Genomic DNA, 25405 nt, shown 5'->3' on the forward strand with positions numbered 1-25405 from the left:
ACTTGAACATAGGACCTGAAACCATAAAACTCCTAAAAGAAAATGTAGATGGTAAACACTTTGACATTGGTCTTGGCAATGATTTTTCAGATTTGACACCAAAAGCAAAATAACCAAGTGAGACTACATCAACTAAAAAGCTTCTGCACAGGAAAGAAATCTATCAACAAAATGAAAAGGCAATGTACAGAATGGGAGAAAACATTTGCAAATCATATATCCGATAACAGATTAATATCCAAGATATATTTAAAAAAACTCTACAACTCAATAGCAAAACAAAACAAAAACAAAAAAAACTGATCTGATTTAAAAATTGACAGATAACCTGAACAGACAGTTTTCCAAAGAAGACATGCAGAAGGACAACAGGTACATGAAAAGATGTTCAACATCACTAATCTTTGGGGAAATGTAAATCAAAACTACAATGAGATATCACCTCACACCTGTCAGAATGGCTATCATCAAAAAGACAAGAAATAACAAGGGTTGGTGAGGACGTGGAGAAAGGAAGTGCTTGTGCCCTGTTGGTGGAAATGTAAATTTGTGCAGCCTCTAGGAAAAACAGTGTAGAGTTTCTTCAGAAAAATTAAAAATGATCCAGCAATTCAACTTCTGGGAATTTATCCAAAAGAAACAAAAACACTGGGTGCCTGGGTGGCTCAGATGGTTAAGCGTCTGCCTTCGGCTCAGGTCATGATCCCACAGTCCTGGGATCGAGTCCCGCATCAGGCTCCCTGCTCAGCGGGGAGCCTGCTTCCCTCCCTCTGCCTCTCTCTCTCTGTCTCTCATGAATAAATAAAATCTTAAAAAAAATAAACAAAAACACTAACTCAAAAAGATATCTGCATCCCCCTTTCATTGTGGCTTTATTCACAATACCTAAGACTAAACATCCATCAGTGAATGAATATGGATAAAGAAAATGTGACACACACATACATGCACACACACACACACACGATGGTATATTATTCAGCCATAGAAAAGGAAAAAAAATCTTGCCATTTGTGACAACACAGATGAACTTTGAAAGAATTAGCCATGTGAAAAAGTCAGAGAAAGAAATATGGTCTGATCTCACTTATATGTTGAATCCTAAAACAAAATAAAACAAAACCTTCTTCCCCAAAACCCAAATTTATAGATACAGAGAACAGATTGGTGGTTGCCAGAGGCAAGGGGTAGGGAGTGAGCAAAATGAAGGTGGTTGAAAGGTAAAAAGTTCCAGTTATATAACTGGTCATGGCTCAGTAATGTACAGCATGGAGACTACAGTTAATCCTGTATAATTTATTTGAAAGTTGCTAAGAGAGTAGTCTTAAAAGTTCTCATCACAAGAAAAATAATCTAACTATTGATGGTGATGGATGTTAACTAGACTTATAGTGATCATTTTGCGATATATACAAATATTGAATCAGTATGCTATACACCTGAAACTGATACAATGTTAATTATATCTCAAAAATAGATCCATAAAAATACTAAATATAAGGTTCAAAATATGTAACCTATTGCTCCCAGGTCACACAGATGGTGAGCAGAAGAGGGAGAGGGTGGTTCAAATGCAGCTCTGTCTGATCCCAAACTGATGCCTCTTTTATTCCATTATACTGCTTCTCTTGGACCCTATTCTCAGGGAGTCCACATAGTGTATGTGCAAAAAGATTATCAAATACACAAGATGCATGTCAATTTTACTTCCATTGAAAATAAACAAATAAAGGGGTTCCTGGGTGGCTCAGTCAGTTAAGCATCAACTCCTGATTTCAGCTCAGGTCATGATCTCAGGGTTGTGAGATGGAGCTCTGTGCTCAGTGAGGAGTCTGCTTCTCTCTCTGTCTCCCCCTCTGCCCCTCTCCCTACTTGCATGTGTGCACTCTTTCTCTAAAATAAATAAATAAAATATTTAATAAATAGATAAATAAGGGGCACCTGGGTGGCTCAGTGGTTAAGTGTCTGACTCTTGATTTCAGCTCAGATCATGATCTCAGGGTGATGAGATCGAGCCCTGTGTTGGACTCCACACTCAGAGGGAAGTCTGCTTGAGATTCTCTCTCTCCCTCTCTCTCTGCCCCTCATCTTTAAAATAAATAAACAAATTATAATAAAATACACAAGATTCTTACAATTAGATGCTACTACCTGAGAGTTACAGATGTTTACTACTGTAGGGGTTTGGGGAGGAGGAAGTCCCTGTGTGCAAGGGTAGCCTCAGAAAGCTTCCTGGTTGAGGTGAAACTTGATATGGAATCAGAGAGAAATCAGCATGGGGGAGACAGATTGGTGGATGGGAGGCTATAGAGCATGCACAGCATGCATAGCTTTAATTATTCTTTCCTTCATTTAAAAACTTACTGAAAGCCCATTATGTATAAAACACTAAGTATTATGCAAGACTCAGAATGAATACAACTAGGCTGCTTCATGTTGCCATGCACATGCTGCTCCTTTTGCCTACCATATTCTAGGATTGACCACCTGCTGAATCGCTCACTACTCAAGATCCAGCCTAGGCATCTTCTCCTCTATGAAATCATTTATTTATCTTAGTGGTTATGTCTGTGGGTCATTGATCCAGATTATGTGGAGGTGAAACTTGGCTTTACTAGTGAGTAAATAGGTGGGTCTTGGACAACGAACTTCTCTGTGACCTGGACTCCTTATTTATGGAATGAAGATACATACCCCATAATATTATGATGAGGATTAATTTAGTTAATATGCATAAAGAAATTCTCATAGTACCTGAAAGCTTTCTGGGTCAACAGACACTATCTTGAATAATGATAGTGATGATGATGAAGGAGGAAGAGGAGGAAAAGGAGACAGAAAAAGGAGCTTAGTGGATTACACTGTTCTTGGATCACCACCATCCAAGGCACAGACAACTTATGGTGCTTCCTCCTACCTCCCCCCACTCCTCTGATCATGAGTTTCTTGAGGGCAAAAACAATTACGTACCCACCAGAATTTCTGCTGTTTGGCACCAACTAGGCTGTCAACAAATACTGAATAAAAGAATACTGAATGATTTCATGGAATCTCCATCAGTATGCTGTTGCCTATGGTTGCCCAAAAGAAAACAAAGGGGACAAATGGCCTCTTTGAAGAAGACAGAATTTTTTATTATGCAGAAAAATACTTCTGCAAGAGGAAAGTAACATTGTCAGAGAAATAGAGAGGCGGGAAGAAAGGGAACTAGGTTCTGTTGATTACCTGGCATGTGCTAACCACCATGTTAGGAGAGATGTAAATATTAATTTTATTAATACTACATAGAGATTTCATTCACTAATGCTTATTATGCAGCTGATGATCATAAAAGATAATGATGATAATTACACTAAAAATACAAGTGATTTGTTAAATGTATCAATTGTCTGAATTATGCTAAGCAACTTGCTAGTTGTCTAGATTTATTGTATTTGATTCTCAATATTGAAAATTTTTTGTGGTAGGTATTATTATGTTCACTTTATAAAAGAGGAAAGAAGATCACTGAAGTTAAATGATGTGACCACCAGTCATACATCCAGGCAGGGGCCGAGCTAGTTCTAACCAAATCTAAAGTCAGTAGTTAACTCTATGAAGTAGGAGCTATACTAAGACTAGGCATCAGGACCTACTGGATCACACTACAAATTGAGTCAAATACATTACCAAAAGTCAGAATTGACCCACTGTGTTGCTGAAGTGATTTCCTGTTTTGTCAACCTGAGGGTTATTAAAATTTTGTTTAAAGGAAAAGTAAGTGAGAGGTGAGCAGTGAAAGAGATCTGTAAGAATAGACATTGCTGAAAGGAGAACAAAGGAGTACCTGGATACTGCTGTAAACATGAGAAGGCAATGTGTGAAGCAGCTGTGACAATGAACCTGGAGACCTCCAATGGCAGGGAGTAATTGACCGAACGCTCTGGCTGCCACTCTTTCACAGCCATGTTGGATTTGTGCCAAGGCCACACCTCCCACAGGCTTCTCTGGGTCAAGGCCTGAGCACAGCAGGGATACTATACCCTATAGGGTATAGGGATACTATACTGAGCATAGCACAGTATACCAGCTCCTGGGGGGTTGGGGTCTCCTCCAAATTGGTTTTGGTTGAGAGCTCCCTAGTGGCTTTGCTGGACTTGACTTATATCACATGACAGTCTAGAATGTTTTTATCCAACCTTCTCTCCCTCTCTTGTTCTTGGGGTCACAGAGTTGCCTTGCTATCTATTAGCTCTCATAGTCCTCCCTGTTGACATCGTTGTTTTCTTTCACACAGGCATCTCCCCTAATAGCATTCTTGTATGTTGAATCTGATCTTGGGGTCTGCTTCTTAGAGGATCAGATGAATGCAATGCAAAACAGCTATGTCTCAGCAAATTACCTAACAGACAAGTTCAGTTCTGACAATAATTTTTACAGAAAATGAGAAATATTGTTAAGCTCTAAATAATCACTTGTATGAGATATCAATTTTCTTAAAATAGTACAAAGAGATTTTAAAATTCATTAGGTGTCTTGCATATGGGATCTTGTTTATTCCTGACCATAAACCTATAGTATAATATTATCATCTTCAATTATCATTGTCTAGATGAGGAATTTGAAGCTCCAGAACTTTACACAGCATCCCCCAAGTTACACAATGATCTGGTGCTGAGCTGAGGCTCTAGTACGGGTGGTGTGACTCTCACAGTGTTCACAGGATGTGCTTTTCGAATGCTAAAGCCTGATATATTCAGCATTAGTTGTGGCTCATGTCACTTAATGTCTTCTTAGATTTTCTATTTATAGTAAAATACAATATGATCTAGATTCAGTTAAATGATTTCAGAGAAGGGACACATGCATGTGCCCAGTACAGGCAAAGAAGTAAGTGGTCAATAGTGGTTAGTTGAATTAAATTGAAAATTGATACACATGGAAGACTTAGGACGTTTACCAAGAATCTAATAACCTAAGAGCTATGTAAATTTGAATGGATTTGTTTAGGCTTTCAACGTTAAAATATCATGTTTGTTTTTTAAAAGGAAAAATAGATACACACTCCACAAAATGAATAAACATGAGATGCTGGTAAATAGTGGAAGCTGAGAACAGAAGGCTTCATAAACCTACAGACCTAACATTTGTACGGCGTGCTGCAGCTTGCTGCGTTCTTTCACACATAGTGCCACATATAATCTTGGCAACAGCCCGGGGATGGATCAACCTTTCAGAGATGGGACAAATGAGGTTCAGAGAAGAAAATAAACATGCAAGGGTTATAGTAGGAAGGGTTCCTGGCCAACGGTGAAGGAGATGAACATGTTTAGCTAGCATGGGTGAAGTTCCTGGCTTAAAGGCCTACGTTCAAGCATTTGCCCAAGCAGATTATCAAAGGTAGGCCTTTCAAGAGTGCATTTCTATGTTGGGCATAGGAAAGCAGGATTTGTGGAGGCACGGCTTTGGGAAAACTGGTTGACAACACTCTTGGAAGAAAAATAGGGATAGGAACAATCATGGGTTACTCTCAAATGGCACTGTGGCCAAAGAAGATCAGCAGTAGAGAGATAGGCAGACTGGATGAGGAAGAATGTGCCAAACGCCACGCAGTGACTAGCCAACAAATGTATTTTTGGGCACACGTGACACCCTTCCAACTGAGGATATTAAGACGTAACTGGGTCAGCTTTAACAGTTCGATGGATTTCCTCTGGACACAGGTTTGGACAAGAGCCAGTACAATTTGGAGTTTTACTGTAAACCTGAGTTTCCTTCCCCTTTCTATGCACTATGAAAATTCAATGCCAGTTTCACAACTTATCTTAGGTATTTTGGGAGGCACATTGGTTATAGCAAAAGAGCCCTGGACTACAAGTCAGACAGGCAGCATTCTACTACCAGCACTGCCATTAACTAGTTATGTAACTTGAGCAAATTACTGCTGCTCTCTGATCCACAAAAGACAGGGCTAGACTGGAACTAAAATGCCTTCAGGAGTGTGAAGGTCATGAATGTGTTTTATGTGACAAGAGGAAGCTGTGGGGCCTTCGTGAACTGAAGAGTAGGGAGCCTACCTACAGGCTCAAATACAAAATTTTTAAAACTCAATGTTGGAGGAAAAAAAAGTGTGCAGTCCAACTTTGGTCTGTGCGCCACCAATTTCTAACTTCTAGACTGAGTATGTGCTCAAGTTTGATCACTTCACAGATGGAAATTAACAACACTGATTCCCTTGAAAGAAAAATTAGTAATTGTTGCATATTGACTATTGTATGGTGACTAGTGTCTTCACAGTAGACAATCTTTTCCCCTATTTTTTACTCTTGCTCACTTAGATGCAACAGAGCAAGTATTCCACAGGCCGTGAACTCAGGGTAATAGAGATTGCTCACAAGTAATAATGAATTAGACTACAGAATTCTGAGACTATAGACTTTTGCTAACAGCAGAACCAAAAAGAAAAAAAAGAAACAAAGGAACAAAGATCATGAGCCTAGAGGGCTTAGAGTACAGCTTCTCCCTATGAACCACAGCAAAGGGGACCTGTAGGTGGTAAAGGAAGACTGGAAGGCAGATGATAGAAACTTAGGTGCTCTGAGAGACCGATGTGGGGCCGAGCCACAGAAATTCCAGATAAGCCAGGAGCCTGGATGGCTCAGTCAGTTAAACGTCTGCTTTCGGCTCAGGTCATGATCTCAGGGTCCTGGGATTGAGCCCCACGTCAGGCTCCCTGCTCAGTGGGGAGCCTGTTTCTCCTTCTCCCTGCTGCTGCCCCCACTCATGGTCTCTCTCTCTCATATAAATAAGTGAAATCTTAAAAAAAAAAAAAAAAAAAGAAATTCCAGAGAAGCTTCCAGGATGTTCTGGAGTGGATGCTATTGCAATTGTCTTCCTGGTGTGTGCCCAGGAGACTGGATCAAAGTCCTATGTCCCAGGCTGTATATGTGAGCAATAGACTAGCACAGGCTGAGGGTGGGGTTTAGTCAGATGGGCTCCATGACAGAGTCCTGGGACCTTAGTTTGGTGTGGGGAAAGCCAGTCCCAATTCACTAAACATCCAGAGAAGGGGAGCAGGAGAGCAGAGAAAGCTAACATGCTAAGAAGACCCCTGACTGGGGCAGACTGGTATCCGAAAGAGGACGATACAAAATTGGAAGACCTAGAAGCCACTGGAAGCCATGGTGAAGCCTGGGCAGAAGTAGGAGCTGCCAGTACATATGGCCCTGGCATAGTGTGAGCGTCTTCTCATGGTAGCTCCCTTCACAGATCTCATAGGGCCTTCCACTGATCTGAAAAAAAAAAAACTATACACTAAGTGGATAAACATTGATTGAGCCCTGATGTGTCAGTCACTGGCCCAGGTGTTAATAGCAAAAGGTGAACATGTCATGATCCTATCTGTAAGCCAGGGTGCAGCCAGAGACACGTGTGAACAGAGAAAGGGGAAAGAGTTCAGCAGGTAAATCCAAGAGGGAAAGGTATTGTAGGTAGAGGACAATGAACACTACTGACAGATGAAATCCTGCTGTTCCTGACAGCTTGCACTGGAAGGTAGGTAGGTGATGGATCACCTGCATGGGAGAAGCAAAGAAGACAAGATGGGTGAATCTGGGAGAGGCTAATGGCTAAGGGAATCCCTAAGGAAGAACAAGTGAAAATGCAAAGAATACAATGAATATACAAAACCCGGAAGGGGACTTAACCACCATGTTAGGAGGAATAAAGGAAATGGGGCTCTTTTCCTCTTGGGTTAAATTATCTCATGAGAGCCACTTAACCAGAATCATACCGGGAACATAGTAGGTGTTCAATAAATATCGAATAAGTGAATGTTCAAAATAAGGACACACATTCTAATAGTGAAAGAAAAAAAAAAAAGCTCAAAGATAGACTCAGATACCAAGGCAGGTATTCAGTACCCCAGACTCTAACTGCTTAAGGCTAGGCTGGGGTTGGTTCACACAACCTCTTTATTGCCTCTGTGTGCTGAATTCCTTGAGCCTGGGGTTAGGAGGTGGCAGGAGGAGAGGATGAGGGGCATGGGAGGGGCCTGGGAAGCAGCAGCGACCACAGACATCATTGCTTCTGCCACTTGGCCTGGGGCCAGCCTTGCTAATTACCCACGTGGATGGAGATGATGGAAATAAGCGGGCCCTTTATACCAGCTGCTCCCCAACAGCCTGCAGGTAGAGCCCAAGTGGCAGTAAACAGTCTGTCAAAACGTCGCTCCCTCTATGGACACCCAACCTCCCGCCAAAGCCAAAGTACTGGCCTGCAACAAATTGAACACACCTGGATCCAAAAATGCTTCCTGAGCAGAGTGAAAAGCCTGGCAGAATTTCCTGGAGGATCAGCACATATGTCTTGCTTTTTCTTCCATCAACTAAGAAAATGGTTTAGCCAAAAAAAAAAAAAAAAAAAAAAAAAAGCAAGCCCCACAAATGTCCTTAAGGAATGTCTCATTAATTCTCAGGTCTCCTGAGCACACATCTTCCCGAGGAGCAGCAGGGAATCAAAAGAAAGGAAGGGCTGGTTCACAGATAAGAAACAGCAAATCTAAGAAGACTGATTAAATGAAGAATTAAACGTTTATTATAATTGGTGTTTCTAAGTAGGCTGTCCAGTAATTGTTTAAAAAAAAAAAAAAACATGCACAGATGAAGCTGCAAATCTCTTTTGAGGCAGAACAATGAGATATTATTAATTTGTGTGGTCACTGTAATAGAGTTTAATGAATTTTCTGGTTGAATAATCCTTGGAAAACTATATTGCCAATTAAATACCAGCTAAATAAGCGCAAATAAGTGAAAAAGGAGGAGGCTGGGGAGAAAATATTCCACAAGACCGTTATCATCTGGTCCCACTTGTTTCTCCCAGAGACACATCTGTATCTTGGAATAGGAGTCCTGCTGTGTTCCCTCTACCTAGAATATGTTTGTCCAAGGAGTCCTGTCATAGAAGTCTTGATCTTTGGCTGTTACCCAGGGTCCTGTTTATGAGCCACTTCGTGGGTGATGCATTCCCTGTTTTGCCCCAGTTACTGGCTTTTTATTCACTATCCCCAGCACTCTATTTTGGCATTCATCACATTGTATAATTATTAGTTGTCGATGTGCCTGCCTCCCTGGTTCGCCTGTGGCTTTTTCATGGGCAATGATTATTTTCCTTTTATTTGTGTACCTCCAGTGTCTAGCATAATGCCCAGCACACAGTAGGTTCTTAATAAATATTAGAAGGACTCCCATTCTCAGTAATTCAGTCTTTCTTATTTCAACTGTTCAGCACTGAATGTTTACTGTTCATTAAGTGCTGAAAGACAAAGGTGCCTGTAGTTTTCCCTTATTCAATATGACCTGCTGCTCTTTCCTGCAAATTCCATCCATCAAACAAGATTCAAACAAGGTCCTGCCCATTCTCGTTATTCTTCATCAGTGAACCTCCACAGTTCTTCCTTTATACTCTATGCCACCTGAACTACGTTTACCGCCTCTTCGCTTTTATAGGGAGGCATCTGAGAGGGACTGGCAAAAAAAAAAAAAAAAAAATCACTCATCTGAGGGCTTTAATATTAGATTTATTTCGATTATTAAAAGTTACATCTGAGTTTTTCTACCAAATGCTATTTGTATTAGTTTGCCAGGGCTGCTTAACAATTACTAATAGGGAACTGACATGTACCATAGCCATGGCCATCAGGACAAAATACAGACTGTCCATGGAAAGCCTAACACCCACCATAGCCTCATCATGACTATGAAGAGCCTGGGGAGACACAGGCTTGTGGTAAAGGGAACAAACACTATGGAAGAATGCTGCTCAAACAGAGGGGTTGATTTGGGTAGGACTTAGATCATTGCTTATCCCCAAAGAGGTTTGAAATGGTTGATAAAATACTGTTTGTGATGAGACTTGCGTTCAGGTAGAGATTAGCATTATGTCTAGAGAAATCACCGTACTGGGAGGAGGCAATTATAAAATTCCATGAACATTTATTTACTTGCTATTTCTTGAGCACAAACAAACCTAAAAACAAAAACAAAACCACCAGTTCCAGACTTTGGAATACCTATTATTTGCAATTTCCTTTGCTCAGTTAGGACTGGGACTGTGAGGGTCACCCTGGGGAGATAGCTGAATCAGACATGGTTCAGAGGAGGTAACTGTCTAGTAGAACAAATAAAGCATGTTCATAAATTACATCAAATGACACAATCCCTGAAAGTCCTTTATGAAGAGCAGAGTGCTACATAAAGGTAAGTTTTTCTCATAAATCAGTATATCACAGTACTCAGTGATGCTGATGAGGCAAAGACAAAGTGCAATGGGAGATCAGAAGATGACTTCATCCCTATTAGCATCCTGCATACTGTTGGGCCAGAGTAAGCACAATAAATTTACATTGACAGACACCATTAAGCCCAGGAAAGTCTTTTTCTTCCCCCACTCCTGGACTCTAAGGTGAAGATCAAGCTTCTTTCCTTCACGTTTTCCCTTCTGTTCTTTTAGATGATACCCACAACATAATGCCAGCCACACATGAAGTAATAAAATAAGATGGGTCAAATCCCAGCTCTACTACTTGACAGCAGGAGCATTGCTAACCATGGTTCTGGGTTTCAATATCCTAGCTATGAATGGAGCTAATGTTTTCTACCTTATATTCTTTCACGTATGGATAAAATCCAACAATTATATGAATAGGAGAGAACACAGTTCATTGTACAAAGTATATTATTCCTACTGTTTTTCTTAGTTTTCGGGGCACTTTCTGGATTGCACGTGTGATATAGAACACTTAGCGAAGTACACATTCATTTTCACCCTCTCTTTCCACCCTCTCCATGAATTTAACTCTATGTTATCAGGTAAAAGACAGCCATGAGGGGTAACAAAGTCAGGGAAAAGTGCGATATTCTAACTTTCACTTGCCTTGAGTTCACGGAATTTTCTGTGCATATGGCAGCCAGCTGTTGTTGCATATGGTCTACGACTCAACCAACACTTGCTCCCCAACAAGCCATCTTTGTTGCAGAGTACAACATTCAGGTACTGGGGCCACTTGGTTGATACTCCTGCTGTAAAGTAATGGAGTGAGTATTGGTTCAGAAGAAGAGACTTTGAACCAATTTTACCTCAGTCACTTACTATCATCTTGGACAAATAACTACACTTCTTTGTTTCCTTACCTATAATGTGCACATACCAGCTGAACTAACAACAGAATCTGACTGTAAGGACTGAATTGAAACATGTTTTGTTATGATTATCCTTGCCATCATTAATCATCCAATGGTTTGAACAGTGATAGCATAAAAAGAAAAATTGAGATCCGAGGGTACTGGCTCAATAAACACCTTTAACATGACAACAACAAACAACAATAGCAACGATTTTATCCAGAAACATCATTTTTTGCTCCCACTTCAAATTAGTAATTATTTAGAGAAAGATATTGGTTTGAAGTATAATTTGTTGTGCCAAATTAACATTTTGGTAACTTGACACAAAGTTTAAAAAACAGATTGTATCAGAGGAAACAACTTTATATTATTGTCAAGTTAGCTTATAATAGGTCATTTGGAAATGGCAATCATTCTTGTGCCAGACTTTCTTATTCCCTTTATTCATTCATATGTTTGAGAAAACATGTAGGGAAAGAGCTAGCAAAGAAGACTGAATAGATAGATGTTGTTTAAAAAGTATCTTTTCATTTATTCATTTATTCAATTAATTATTTAGTTCTTGCTATGGGCCACACATTCTCCAAAGTACTAGTGAAATAGTGGTAAATAAAACAATTAGATTCCCTGCTTTTATGCCGCTTATGGTCTATTGCATTCTAGAGGGGATGATAGACAAAAATGCAGACAAATAGTTTAAGCATATTAAAAAATGAAAGAAACAAGGAATGTGACAGATAATAATGTATGTGTGTGTGGGGGGGGATCTACTTAAAAAAAAGATCAGACAAACTTCACTGAGGAAGTGATATTTAAACCAAATTCTGAATGAAGCTTACTAATAGTGTGTCACACTCTTCATTTTCCAGGTAAAACTGAGAAGCCAAATTCTTTGAGATGATAGAATTCCATGCAGAAATTTCCAGATAAATTCTTTTTAATTTTTACAGACTCTCTGCACTTTACTGATTCAAATTAAAAGTACATCAATCACCTTAGCTAATAAAAAAAAAAAAAACTTCCAGTAAAATGGCAGGCGAGATTTTCTGAAATTTCTAAAAATACTAGACACTGGATTAATAACAAACATTTTTTTTAGTTTATAGCCAAGGTCACTGGCACTTTGCACTCTCCTTTACATATGCACACAAGAGAATCTCCAGAGACCACAAATAGAGAGAAGATAAACCATAGTTTTAAATAAGTGCTGAGTGGTTGGCTTGGGGGCATTTGCCAAGACCAGCTGGCTAGAGTTTTTTGGGTTTTTTTTTAAGATTTTATTTATTTATTTGACAGAGAGAGACACAGCGAGAGAGGGAACACAAGCAGGGGGAGTGGGAGAGGGAGAAGCAGGCTTCCTGCAGAGCAGGGAGCCTGATGCGGGGCTCGATCCCAGAACCCTGGGATTATGACCTGAGCTGAAGGCAGACACTTAACAACTGAGCCACCCACGTGCCCCTAGAGTCTTGAGTTCTAACAGCTTTAGACCCATAGAGGATGAAGAATTAAAACTAAGGACTACTACATATAGCTTAGAACTTCAAAGGCTACACCTACATTAAAAGATGCTTTGGGGGGGGGACCTGCCAGCAAAGGAAAGTCATAAGAACAACTGTTTGTTTATTGGCATTAACTCCAGAGGTGGAGGAAATACATCTCAGTGAGAATTTATAACTATAGGCCATATCTCAAGCAGGTTTGGACTTTGAAACTACATTGTATGGTTTGTGAAATTTCAAATATAAAATATATTAAAAGTACTCTTGGGTTTATGGTGCCTTAGAGTTCTTGGTAGTAGTATAAATACAAATTTCCCTGAGAGAAATTAAGCCATGAAGATTGAGGAAAACACAAACAGCAAAATGAGATATCAGAGACTCCATGTTTTGTGAATTATTATACAGAACATATGAATGTTTAAAATGATACTAGAAATAAAATATGAGTCAAAAACTTGAGACTGAAATATGATTATCAAAAGTGATCAAAGTATTTCAAAAGAACTATATAGAGTAACCAATTGTGTAAAAGTTATTACTTAAAAATATACACACTCTCAGGGTGCCTGGGTGGCTCAGTCGGTTATGCATCCAACTACCAATTTTGGCTCAGCTCATGATCTCAGGATTGTGGGATCAAGCCCTACGTCAGGCTCCATGCCTAGCATGGAGTCTGCTTGTCATTCTCCTTTTGCTCCACCCCCCCCCCACCATCACGCTCTCTCTCTCTCAAATAAATAAATGAAATCTTTAAAAAATATATATATACACATTCCCTGTCCCAAATGCCCTCCATATCTAGGGTAAAGAGCAGAGTAGAAATAAAGAAAGAATTAGTGAATTTTAAGAGATGTCTGAAGAAATTATACAGAATACAGCATGAATGAAAACTAAAATGAAAAAGTTAAGAGACACGGACAACAGAATGAGAAGGACTAACATATTCAATAGGAGACTCAGACGAGAATAAGGAGAATTTCCAAAAGGCAATATAATATTATTTTACAGGTGAGAATGTGAAACTGAAACTGATTAAAAATACATCCTTCAAATCAGAAAACAAAAAGATCCCAAGTGATGAATAAAAACAAATACTCAAATGTATCATGGAGAAAATGTAGGACATTAAAGACTAAAGGATCCTGAAAGTATTCAGAGAGGGGAAAAAATAAAAGAGCATGGGAATAATAAGACTAATAGCAGATTTAAGAACAACAATGGAAGTCAGAAGACAGGAGGAGATCTCAGCTTTGAGAAAAAATAGCTGTCAACCTGGAGTTGTGTAATCAACAAAACTATCTTTAAAGGAAAAAAGTTAAATAATATTTTTAATAAACAATAACAGAAAATGGCCACCAATATATCCTCACTAGAAAAACTTAAGAATAATATAGAATATACCATAAATAAGAGATCAAACCTAGAGGAAATACTTGAGATGCAAGACATAATGGTAAGCAAGTCAATTATTATAACTGTGTGCAAAATAAATAAATGGTTAATTGTATAAAATAATAAAATATGTAACTTTAATGGTTAAAGAAAAGATAAAACTAGAACATAAAACAAAAATATGGGAGGCAGGAAGTCTTTCTGGCACACCCAAAAGTGAATGTTCACATTAAAAGTAATTTAAAGTTTTATGGGGCGCCTGGGTGGCTCAGTTGTTAAGCGTCTGCCTTCGGCTTGGGTCGAGGTCCCAGGGTCCTGGGATCAAGCCCTGCATTTGGCTCCCTGCTCCGTGGGAAGCCTGTTTCTCCTTCTCCCACTCCCCCTGTTTGTGTTCCCTCTCTTGCTGTGTCTCTCTCTGTCAAATAAATAAATAAAATCTTTAAAAAAAAAAAAAAAGTAATCTGAAGTTTTAGAGTAAGGTAAAAAATATTGAGTACAAGAAATATTTAAAAGTAGAAATAGGGTGTAAAACTGCCAGAGCATAGAAGGAATAAATAAAAGATGACATTAAGAGAGAATAAAATCATAAAAAGCATCAAAATAACAAAGTGATATAAATAAATGAAAATATATCAGTAATCATAATAAATTGTAATATTTAAACCATTAGTCAACTTGTCAGTGTAAATTCACAAAAATGAAACTCAGCCACAGGACACTATTTATCAGAGACACATCTAAAATATCAAGAAGAGTGTTATCAGCCTCATGGTGGCCTTTTTATCCCCCTTCTTAAGAAGCATGTACTGCTGATCAAAAGTACTTCTATGGGAGTTGTTGGAACCAGCATCATTTGCCAAGGGACTTGGGAGGAGGCTTACCCACCTGTGCCTTGAGTAACAGGAAAAAAGACCAAACTTCTGCAAGCCACAGAACTAGCAGGAGCTTGCAAAATGGCCACAGCCCCTCTCAGCCTGTTTGGAGGAAAAAAACAAAACAAAACAGCTGACAGGCAGACACCCACAGACAAGAGAGACTACAGAATTCCAGCCTTCCCAAGGAGAGATTCTAGTACTCCATTCAAGTAAAAAAAAAAAAAAAAAAGTCTGGACATTGAAGAAGGTAAAAGAACTTTGCCACTGCTCCCTACCCCCTTGCCCACGGTGGCACAGCACAGGGCTGAGCTAGCCAGCAGTGACCTGTCCCACTGGGGAAAGAATAGTGAGTGAGCACCTCACTACTCTTTTACTGAAAAGTAAACTAAGTAGATGTGCCCTGCTATATCAAAACCTATAATAAAACTAAAATAACTCAAAGACTATGGAATTAATGCAGAAAAACAAACAGACCAATGGAATAAAATAGTCCCCAGAGTCATAGATACTGAAAACTTAGCATATGTCAGAGGTGGCAAACTGCTGGATAGGAGTGAAGGATGGATGAGTTGGCACATGTTGCTGGGCTGATCAGCCACATATTTGGAAAACAATGAAATTGGATCTCTACTTCATCCGCAGTATAAAAGTCAATTGCAGAATGGCCAAAAATACAAATGTGTAAAAAGGAAACTTTCAAAGAAAATATAGACTATCTTTTTGACCTCAGAAAAAAGATTTCTTACACCAGGTACAAACGGCATATACCAGAAAGCAAGAGTTTGTAAAATTTTACTACATTTAATATAAACAAACCTGCATGGAAAGAGAGCATTGAAAGCCATAACATAATTATCTAGGATGCAAAAAGGATTAAAAAATAATTCTCAAATAATTCAATAAAACATGGCAAAAAAAAAAAAAAGAACAATTCATTCTCAGGAGAAACATGAAAAAAAAATGAAAAGATCTTAAACCTCACTGGTAAACCCAAAGAGGAAAATTAAAACTACTTTGGGATATAATATTACATCTTTAAGATGGGTCAAAATTAAAAATCTGGTAATACCAAGTGTTGATGAACATAGGGTATAACAAGAACCCATACATAGTGTTTAAACTCTGAAGCATATACCCTAGACTGAGAAACCCTCACTGGTTTACACAGTCACATATAAGAGTGTTCAGTAGTTAAAACAAAGAGATGAAAAGCAGAACTTAAAAACGCTATAAAAAGCCATAAGCAACTTAAATGACCATTAAAAGAATGATTATAGCATATTCAATGAACATACTATAAAACAATAAAATGGCATAAAAACGGACTACACCTGAAGTCATCAACGTGATTATAATTGTTGTATTGAAATATAAGCTGCAACAGGATATTATGTAATTCAAGTATATGTATAAACACACACACAACTTTTTTAAGGAACACATGGGCATCTACAGACAAGTTATTAGAATAAGAGAGTTAGTAATGTTTCTGGATATAAGATCAATGTGTAAATACCAAATTTATTCCTATATACCAACAACAAAGCCTTATAAACACAGTAAGGTACCATTTCCTACTAACTATGATATAGGAAGTATCTCTCTATATATATACATACATATGTAGCAATCACATTCAAATATGAATGAATATTTCCAACACCAAATACAGGATATTACTTTTCTTTAAAAGGGAGGGTAGGAAATGCTATCAGGGAAGGAAAAAGAGGGCTTCAACCACACAAGTTTTTTTTTTTTTTTTAAGGTAATGGTGTGTTTTATTGTTCATTATATAGATTTATATAGGTATTTATATCTTCAACAGGACATAACACATTTTTTTAAAAAATCTGAAAAGATGATCCCAAGTCTAAGGCAGGAGAGAAGAAAAACTAGTCTTTTAATTCCCCACTCAGGAGGCCAGGGGAGGAGGTAAAATAATGGAATTCAGGTACATTCTGGAAGAGAAAAATGTCAGGGGCTCCAAGTGATTATCATTTGGGGTTGTTGAGGTTTCTTCTCACCAGTTACATTTTTGTTCACAAGACCCTTACCTTCCCTAGATTTTCCTTTAGGAAATCTTCCCAGTATGGAAGCAAACTTTCTTTTCCCTGAATTACCTTATGGTGCCTTGTCTCTTTTTATATTCCATAACTTCCCATCACGGATCCCATTATTTGTGCACATGCCTCTTCTCTGCTTCTCTCCCTCAGCATGTAGTCTGTATTCCCTAATGCGCAGTGTGACAGATGCTGGGGAAGCATCCGCTGAGAGAGGGCAGTGTGGTGTAGTGGGAAGATACAGGCTACAGGGGGTCAGGTAGACCTAAACTAGTAGCTCTAGACCTACCAGCTGTGTTGTCCCAGGGGCATGACTTGCCCTCTGTGAGCCTCACTTTCTCAACTGAAAAGTGGAGACAATAAGAGCTAAAATCTCAAGAGGTTGTGATGGGAGGATTAAGTGTGCCAGTTGCAGCACCTGATCCAAGGCAGGCACCCAATCAACACCAGTGCCCTCATCCCTTCATTCTTTTAATCTGAAGGATCTCCAAGTCTCTCTAGTGACGAGAGTTGTACCAATGCCAACATTACAGAAGAGGCAGGGTTAAGTGAGCCTAATTGCTATTGACTAAGCAGCCATTTTACTTGGATGGTAATGAGGGATTATAGATGATGATTTAATGCACTGAACATTCACACTTAGCAGCCAGGTAGAACCCTGCCAAGGGCTGATGTTCAGGAACTGGCAGAATTCAGTCCGTGAAAGTTCCCAAGGACCCTGGTGCATTTCTCTTGCCTCTGTTCCTCCAGTGCAGAAATCAAACATACCCCTGGATCATAGGGCCAATTTCCTGCCTCTACAGTGTCATTCATTCCCAAAATAAGCCTTAATTAATACGAAAAATAAACACAACTCTCTACCATTCCCAATACATACAACAGCATTTTTTAAATCTGAAGGTTTTCCTATATTATACTAATGATATAAAACTGTTTATCTTTTAAATCACACATTCCTGACTGAGGTAAACATGGTTTTTCTTGCTAGAGGGTTCCTCCAGGAATGTCACCTGATGTGGGCATTACATATTCATCAAATAGCACAAGCTTGCCTCTTCCTCATAGGACAACTATCCAGTGATTTTACGATGTAGTCGGGCCCCCCTTGAGTCTTTTCTTCTCCAGGCAAAATATTCCTTTCTTCAAACTACTGTTCAAGATATAATTTTGTCTCTTAAGAATAGACAACAAAAAGAATATATTAAAAGGCGGTTTGAGAAAATGAACAATATCGTAGATGAACTCGGAACAAAAACTCATAGAACAGGGTTATTGCCTCCTTTATTATTTACCCTAAACTTCTGTTAATGAAGCTTAAGTTTGCGTTAGAGTCTCTGGTGACATTGTTCCACTCTGAATAAACACTAAGCCTCGCAGGAACTAAAATCCGTAATTCTTTTTCACCTGGCTTGCTGCTCAGTTGTGCCGACTTCCCCTGTACTCACGTGACTCGTTACCTTGACAGGTACTTAAGTGCTCACCCCGTGCCAGGCACTGTGCTAGCCGCAGGAGGTACCACCAACAGGCAGCTCCGGCTTTCAAGATGCTCTCAGTCTAGAAGGGCAACAGGCAATTAGACGCTGTATGATATATTCCACCATCACTATGTTAAGAGATTCCCAGAGGAGAAAACTGAACCCGAACTTGGAAAATCTGGTGAGGCTTCCCAGATGAAGTGATATCCAAGGATGAATAGGAATTAGCTGGGTCAGGAGGGTAGGAGAGCCAAAGCAGAGAGAGAAGCTGAGTTTCCTCACAGAGAGCGGCCAGATTCTAAGCGTCAGGATCCCAAGAGAAACTCAATCTCAGAAATCTATTAGATGGGAAAGTTACAGTGGCCCACCCAGCAATAAGGGGGAGCAGTGTAGATTCTGGGTCTTCATGGATTACTGTCATTGTTCTGGAAGAACAGGTATTTGGAAAATACAATCTGTCACATAAGCAAGCAATGCACTATGTTTGAAGCTCAGAATATGAAAGTTGGGAAAAGGCCAGAGATGGGGCTTCAGCTTCTTAGATTTTTGTTTTTGCTCCAATCCCCACGTCCTATCAATTCATATCTGTCCCCATTACCTCTCCCTGGCACTGTGCTTTCTGCCAAGTTATTAGAGGCAACCTGGAGAAACAAATCTTTAACACACTGGGAAATGTGTTACTATGTTCGAGTAATAGAATGCGCTAATCTGTTAAAGTTTACCAGCATGGAGGTAAAGGAGAATCAGTAAGCCTAGTGGAACATACATGTGATGTAGAATCAAAGGACACAGGTTAAAGTCCTGACTCTGGGATCTTAAACACGCTCTGAAACTTCTTTTAAGACTCCATTCCCTCATCTATAAAATGTACATAGTAAAAGTACTGCATTACCATAAAGATGAAATAAAATTATGTGAAATATGTAAGCTATTATTAGCGATTTGCATTTCGGATTCACCACAAGAATGTAAGCTCCATGAGGACACGATTCTTATCTTTTTTATCCTGGGCTCCCCTGTACCTAGAAAAAGGCTTAGCTGCAAGAAGAGGTTCAAACACTTGTCAAAAGAGTACCTGTAAAATGAAATGCGGATTGGATTACTTACTCAACTGTGCATAAGCCAAAAGGCCCAGTGTCTGTGTGTATGGGGGTAAGGGAGTTCAAGGCATTTCTCCAGGGAATAACAACAGGATGGGTTAAGAAGTTAGTTAAGGTCACAGATTCATCAAATTGGGCTCTCAGAAATTGTGTGATCCAACTTTATATAATCACACTTAAAAAAAAAAAAAAAAAACAAAGACATGAAATCCTGAAGTTCAGAGAAATAAGCCAGTCAGTGTGGGGTCACAGGACATAGGAAATGGCAGAAATGGAACTAAAACTCAGTTCTCATTCCTCTGTGTGCATGCCCCCTCTGTGTATGTAGGTGTGTGGGTGTGTGTGTGCGCATAGGGGGGTGTATTTTCTCTGCTATGCACTCCCACCATAGTTAGGATTCTGGAATCTGTTCAGCTCATTCTGGAGACCCACTGATTTAGCTGTTCCATAATCTAAAGATAGAAGTATAGTGTATAAGGAAATTTTTGTAAGGTAGAATCACATTTATTATTATATAAGAATCTTCTGATTTACATACACAAGAATCTTTTTGAATATTCATTGCCTTCTGCTACCTGGAGGCACTCCTTCAGTCCCCATCTGTGTCCCCTCCTTCAACACAGTCTGCATGATTATGGAGGCTGCCTACAGAGAACTCTGAGCAAAGGCTCCAGAAAGCCTTCATATATGAGAAAGATCCCACAGCAGGTGTTAAAGAATATCAACACTTACTGGTGGCTTGATTCTCCACTGCAATGAGAATGTAAAGAATTGCGAGAAAAATACTTATTGGAGGGGAATAGCTATTTGTTGGGGCTTTTAAAAAAAAAATATCTATCTATCATTTATCTATCTATTTTAAGGAATGGAAGATGATACAGTTGAGCATCTGCAAACACCTTAGAGGTAGCTAGTCTGAATCCCATTTGAAAGGAAATTAAACTCAAAGAGTATTTCTACTGAACCAGAACTAAAGGTTTTGGCAATATAAGGGGGCTTCCTAGAGTAATGGTTCTCAACCTTGGTTGCACATTGGAATGACCCAAGGTACTTAAAAAATGCTGGGGTTCCACCCTCAGAGATACTGATTTAATTGATTTAGGGTCAGACCTGTGTACTGGGACTTTTAACAGCTCTCCATGTGATTCGAATACACAGTGTTGAGAATTACTGGTCTAGACTAGGGATTGACAAACATTTTCTGTAAAAGATCAGACATTAGAAATTTTAGGTTTTGCAGGCCACATAGTCTGTCCCAACTACTCAACTTTGCCCTCAGTAGCACAAAAGGAGCCACAGATGATATGCAAACAAATGAGCATGACTATGTTCTAATAAAACTTTATTCACAACAAACAGCCTATAGTTTGCTGACCATTGTCTAGACTCTAAAACCATCAATCATGAATTGAGAGGATGTACATTGTAAACCAGGTGATGTTTTGTGGAGTGAGGGTTGGGTTGGTTGGGGAGAACAATTAAAGCTGAATTAATATTTCTCCTGAAAACCACTTTCTAAAGACATGCAAAATATAAAATTCATTTTTTAATTGAGAAGTTTATTTTATATTTTAAGAAAGACCCACTGTAGCTAATACTAAGATTTTTAAATCCTAGCACTACTTTCTGTTCAAATATTTTGTATAGATATGTGAACACACACCCACTTTTATAGCTGATATCTTGAGAGCATATTATACAAAAGATTCATGGTCCACATCATATTTCTGCTCATGTATTTGGAGTAAATACTGGGGTGTGCATGCTCATAATCTGTTACCATCATTTCTCAGACTGTTACCTTTGACAAAAAGTAATATTTTGGGTGCAGCCGGGAGTTTGCCTTCCTTGCTAAAAAGGGAAATGCTTTGATTTAAAAGTATAATTTTGGGTTTTCCCATTTACCTTTAGCTGTTGGCAATGTCTCTGGGTTTGCCAGAGTTGGGCTATGGTTTGTATTTTTCTGGGGCACAGCTATAACATGGCTCGGTTTTTCCCAGCCTTGTTCAGTTACAGACCCCAAGGTCCAGCCAGGTCTGATCAGGGCAGAGAGAACATGACGGCTCGCAATAGTGAAGGGAAGGCTGGGATTTGCTGGGTTGCTATGTGGCACTATGAATGCAGGACCACAGGGGAGAGCTAAGCATCTGTGCATCCCTAGCCTGCAGCTTTCTAATACACCGTGCACACCTTGTTGGCCGCGTCTATACAGTTTCTGCCTCAATAACACTTTGCTGCCGCTGTTGCCTCTACTTCTGAGCTCTTCACGACTGCATTGTGTTTTATCCCCACTTCTTAATGAGATTGGAACTGGGGTCTGGCACTAAAATCCAGGCTAGTTGTCTAGGCCTGATAATGATGATAATGATATTGATGATTAATAATAATAACATTATTGGCCAATACTTTGAGAGCTTCCTATGTGCCTATCTTGAGCAAAGCATTTCATGTGTATTATTTTGGGCATTAACAGGATATAGCCTCTGGGGGGCAAGATACTGCAGTCTCTCCTTAAAGTACCTATATGCTGTTAATATATATATGATTAAGTATGCCCTGCAGTCCTCATCACTTCCTGGAAACCTGTTTTGATGGGACTCCCGTGAAATTCTGTCACTACTCATGTACTTTATCTTAAACAACATCAATCAGATTAAACAACCTTGACCTTTGGTAAAGATGGGTATTAGATCCTGTTGCAAAACTCCCCTCTGGATCATACAGAATACAAAATGCTACTCCTCTCAGGGCATCCAGGAGTAGAGTCAGACCTGTTGATTACCCAGTCCAGCCAAGGCTTGGCTCTTTCTTATCTTATCAAGTGGCATGAGATCCTTAACATGGCTTCTACTTGGGCCTATTGATCATGCGTGGAGAACACCAAGGTGAGAAAGAATCCTTCACCACCCTGGATGAGTTGAGTCTAACTTGGCAGACAGATATGTAAGCACGTCATCTTCATCACCAGCACCACTGCCCCCAGTGGCCCCAGTGCCAACAAGACTAGAACCACCACCCAGACTACAGCATCAACACTCCCACCCCTCACGGCCATTGCCTCTCCACCCCCGCCCTCCCCTCACTGGTGCCGACACTACCCACCACACCACTGACATTGCCTAGATAGTACATCATCTACACCACACCCAAATCTTACAACAACCCTCAAGGGAAGTGATAGGAATAGTGCGCTTAATTCACAAGTGAGGAAATTAGGGTTAAGAGCAGGAAGAGGATTTACCCAGGGCCACACAACTAACAAATGTAGAGGTGGGATTTAAATCCAACTCTGTTAGATTCCAATGCTCTTGTTCTTTCCATAGTATAATTAACATCTAAGGGCTCCAGGTTCTAAGTACATGGATTAACTCAGTTTAATCCTACCAACAACCATGAAAATTAAGTACTATTATTTTCCCAGACAGCAAGGCAAATAAAGGAAAGTGAGGTACAGAATGACCAAGTTGCTTGGCCAAGGTTATAGGGCTAGTATCTGGCTGGTTTCCAGTGCGCGCAATCAGACTCTAGCTCCAATGCTCCTAACCTGGCTCTAAACTGCATTTCACAGACAATGCCAGAAAGCTTGCCAATGATACCATAAAGCCTGTACTAGATATGAAGAGGCTGATGAAGGGAGAAGTCAGGTGACCTGCGGGCGGAGGAGGCTCCACAGAGCAGACGTTTGAGCTACGTACTCCAGGGTGAATAGGTATTTATCAAGCAGAGAAGCCCTTAATAGCATTGTGGTTTTCTGACATGAGGAGAGACTACAGTTCCTGAAAACAGGTGTTTACATCCTGTGATATTCATCAATTTGTCCAGTCTTAGATTTTATCTTGCACATTCTAAGCCAGAGAATACTCTAAAAAAAAGCAATATTTGTATTCTTTTAGAAAAGATATAGTTTTCATATTACCATACTATGAAATTTGTTTTATATTAACACTAAAAGTAGCATTGGGCCAGACATACTGTTTTAGAATCATAATTTGAATTTTGAGATCGAATCTCTAAGAATCAAATAAGATGCTTAGAAAGTTAAAAAAATTCTATTTGTTAGTGTACCAAAGTGGACATTATTTTCACAAAAACTCTTCCCAAGACTCCAACTGAAGATGTTGGTTTAACCTTGATTAGTGATTTGGTGATGCATAGAATCACAGACGATCCACCCTCAAGGGGAACTTAGACCTCCCTCCGTTGGCAGCACCATGGAGCAGGGGAGAACAGAGATTCTGGATGCTCGTTAAGTGATCTTGGCTAAACAATAAAACTTTGACATCTGTCAAATAGGGATAATAGTGCTGTTTAACTCCCAGTGTTGAAAAAAGCGAATGAAGAATGCTTTGGATTCTTTTTTAAAACATGGACACTGAGGTTCAGAGAAGCCAGCCTCTGAAATCCATCCAGTAAGCTGGTGGCACGAAAGCACCATGGCTCAGATAGGTTGACTCCCAGCTCATTGCTCCTGTACTGAGCAATTCCATCTGTTTAGGAGCAATAGGGGACATGATGTGCCTCCAAAGGACCAGGCCAGAGCTTATATTCTACCAAGTCCAAGGGAGCTGAGGCAGGGGGCAGGGGTGATCAAAGTGTTCCTCTTCAGTCTACTCAAGCCCTCCCAGTGCCCAGCACTCTTCCAAGGGCATTTTACTATCTCTGGTCCCATGACATTTCCACACTGTTAAAGGTGTTGCCAGAGCTATAGTCATTATAGTTATTAACATTTTATGAGCTTGTTATTCACCCCTTAAGCTCCTTAATATGAAGTGGTGCATTTTAAAAGCACAGCACACACCTAATTGATTCTGCTATTAAAAGGTTGCTGGACTCCCTGGGTTTCTGTCTTTGCTTCTTTGTCTACACTGCTTTAATGGGGGTAATATAGATTTATGGACTTAGAAGTGGTACAAGACAGCTCAAATTTTTCTTGCTGGAGATTGTACAATTGTGTTAATTCCACCTTTCTCCTGCTGTCATGAATGATGACCTTTGTTTAACCTTTGGAACTTTCTCTTGAAGATGCATCAATAATGTTAAGTTCTAAGGGACCCAAAGTTTCTACTTCATGCAATGGTAACACACATTTGGACCCTGGCTCTTCAGACTCCCTACTTCCACTTATAGAAGATCTGTCAATGACTCTCCTCAGCTCTGGTGAATTAAGTCTCTGTTTTGGAAAAGGCTCTGTCCCCAAAGTCAAAAAGCTTATGCTTATAGATGTGTACAACAACCCCAGCCTCTAGCCTCTTATCCGCCGAACTGAAACAATAGCACTTGTCCCGTATGGCTTATTGGACTATTGTTGTGGCCACATGAAGAGAACTCAGATTGCTTTACTCTCATTCCCAAGATATTTATGGAAACATTACTTAGAAATAGTTACATGAGACTGCTTTAAGAATGGCAAAAGAATACACAATATACAAGCAAGAGAGATTATTGTTATTAACATTGACTGGACAATTTACCTAATTTCCTTTTATACTACAAAATGACTGAAGCTCAACTGAAGCTAAACTTATTTTATGTCTTCATGTTAAAAAAAAATGGTGATGTTCATCCTTGTGAATGCCACTTAACAGCAGCTGAGTATGCATTTTACATTTGTCTTGGGCCATAGGACAGGGCAGGGAGACCAAGGTTCTTCAAAGAATGTGTATCGCAAAATAATTTGCACCTGGACTAAGATGCTGATTCCCATCTCTTTTCTGAAGGTTACTCCTATTCTTTTTTTTTTTTTCTTTTAAAGATTTTATTTATTTATTTGACAGAGAGAGATAGCGAGAGCAGGAACACAAGCAGGGGGAGTGGGAGAGGGAGAAGCAGGCTTCCTGCCAGC

At 39.5% G+C, this 25405-nt stretch overlaps 1 protein-coding gene across 2 annotated transcripts in view; it reads right to left on the reverse strand.

Moving 5' to 3' along the window:
- TENM4 (teneurin transmembrane protein 4) overlaps window positions 1-25405 on the reverse strand; it is a 1359030-nt gene that overhangs the window by 1150283 nt on the left and 183342 nt on the right. The window lies entirely within an intron of this gene.

This window comes from Phoca vitulina, unplaced genomic scaffold, assembly GCF_004348235.1.
Source record: "Phoca vitulina isolate PV1807 unplaced genomic scaffold, GSC_HSeal_1.0 scaffold36, whole genome shotgun sequence".
Classification (NCBI taxonomy): Eukaryota; Metazoa; Chordata; class Mammalia; order Carnivora; family Phocidae; genus Phoca; species Phoca vitulina.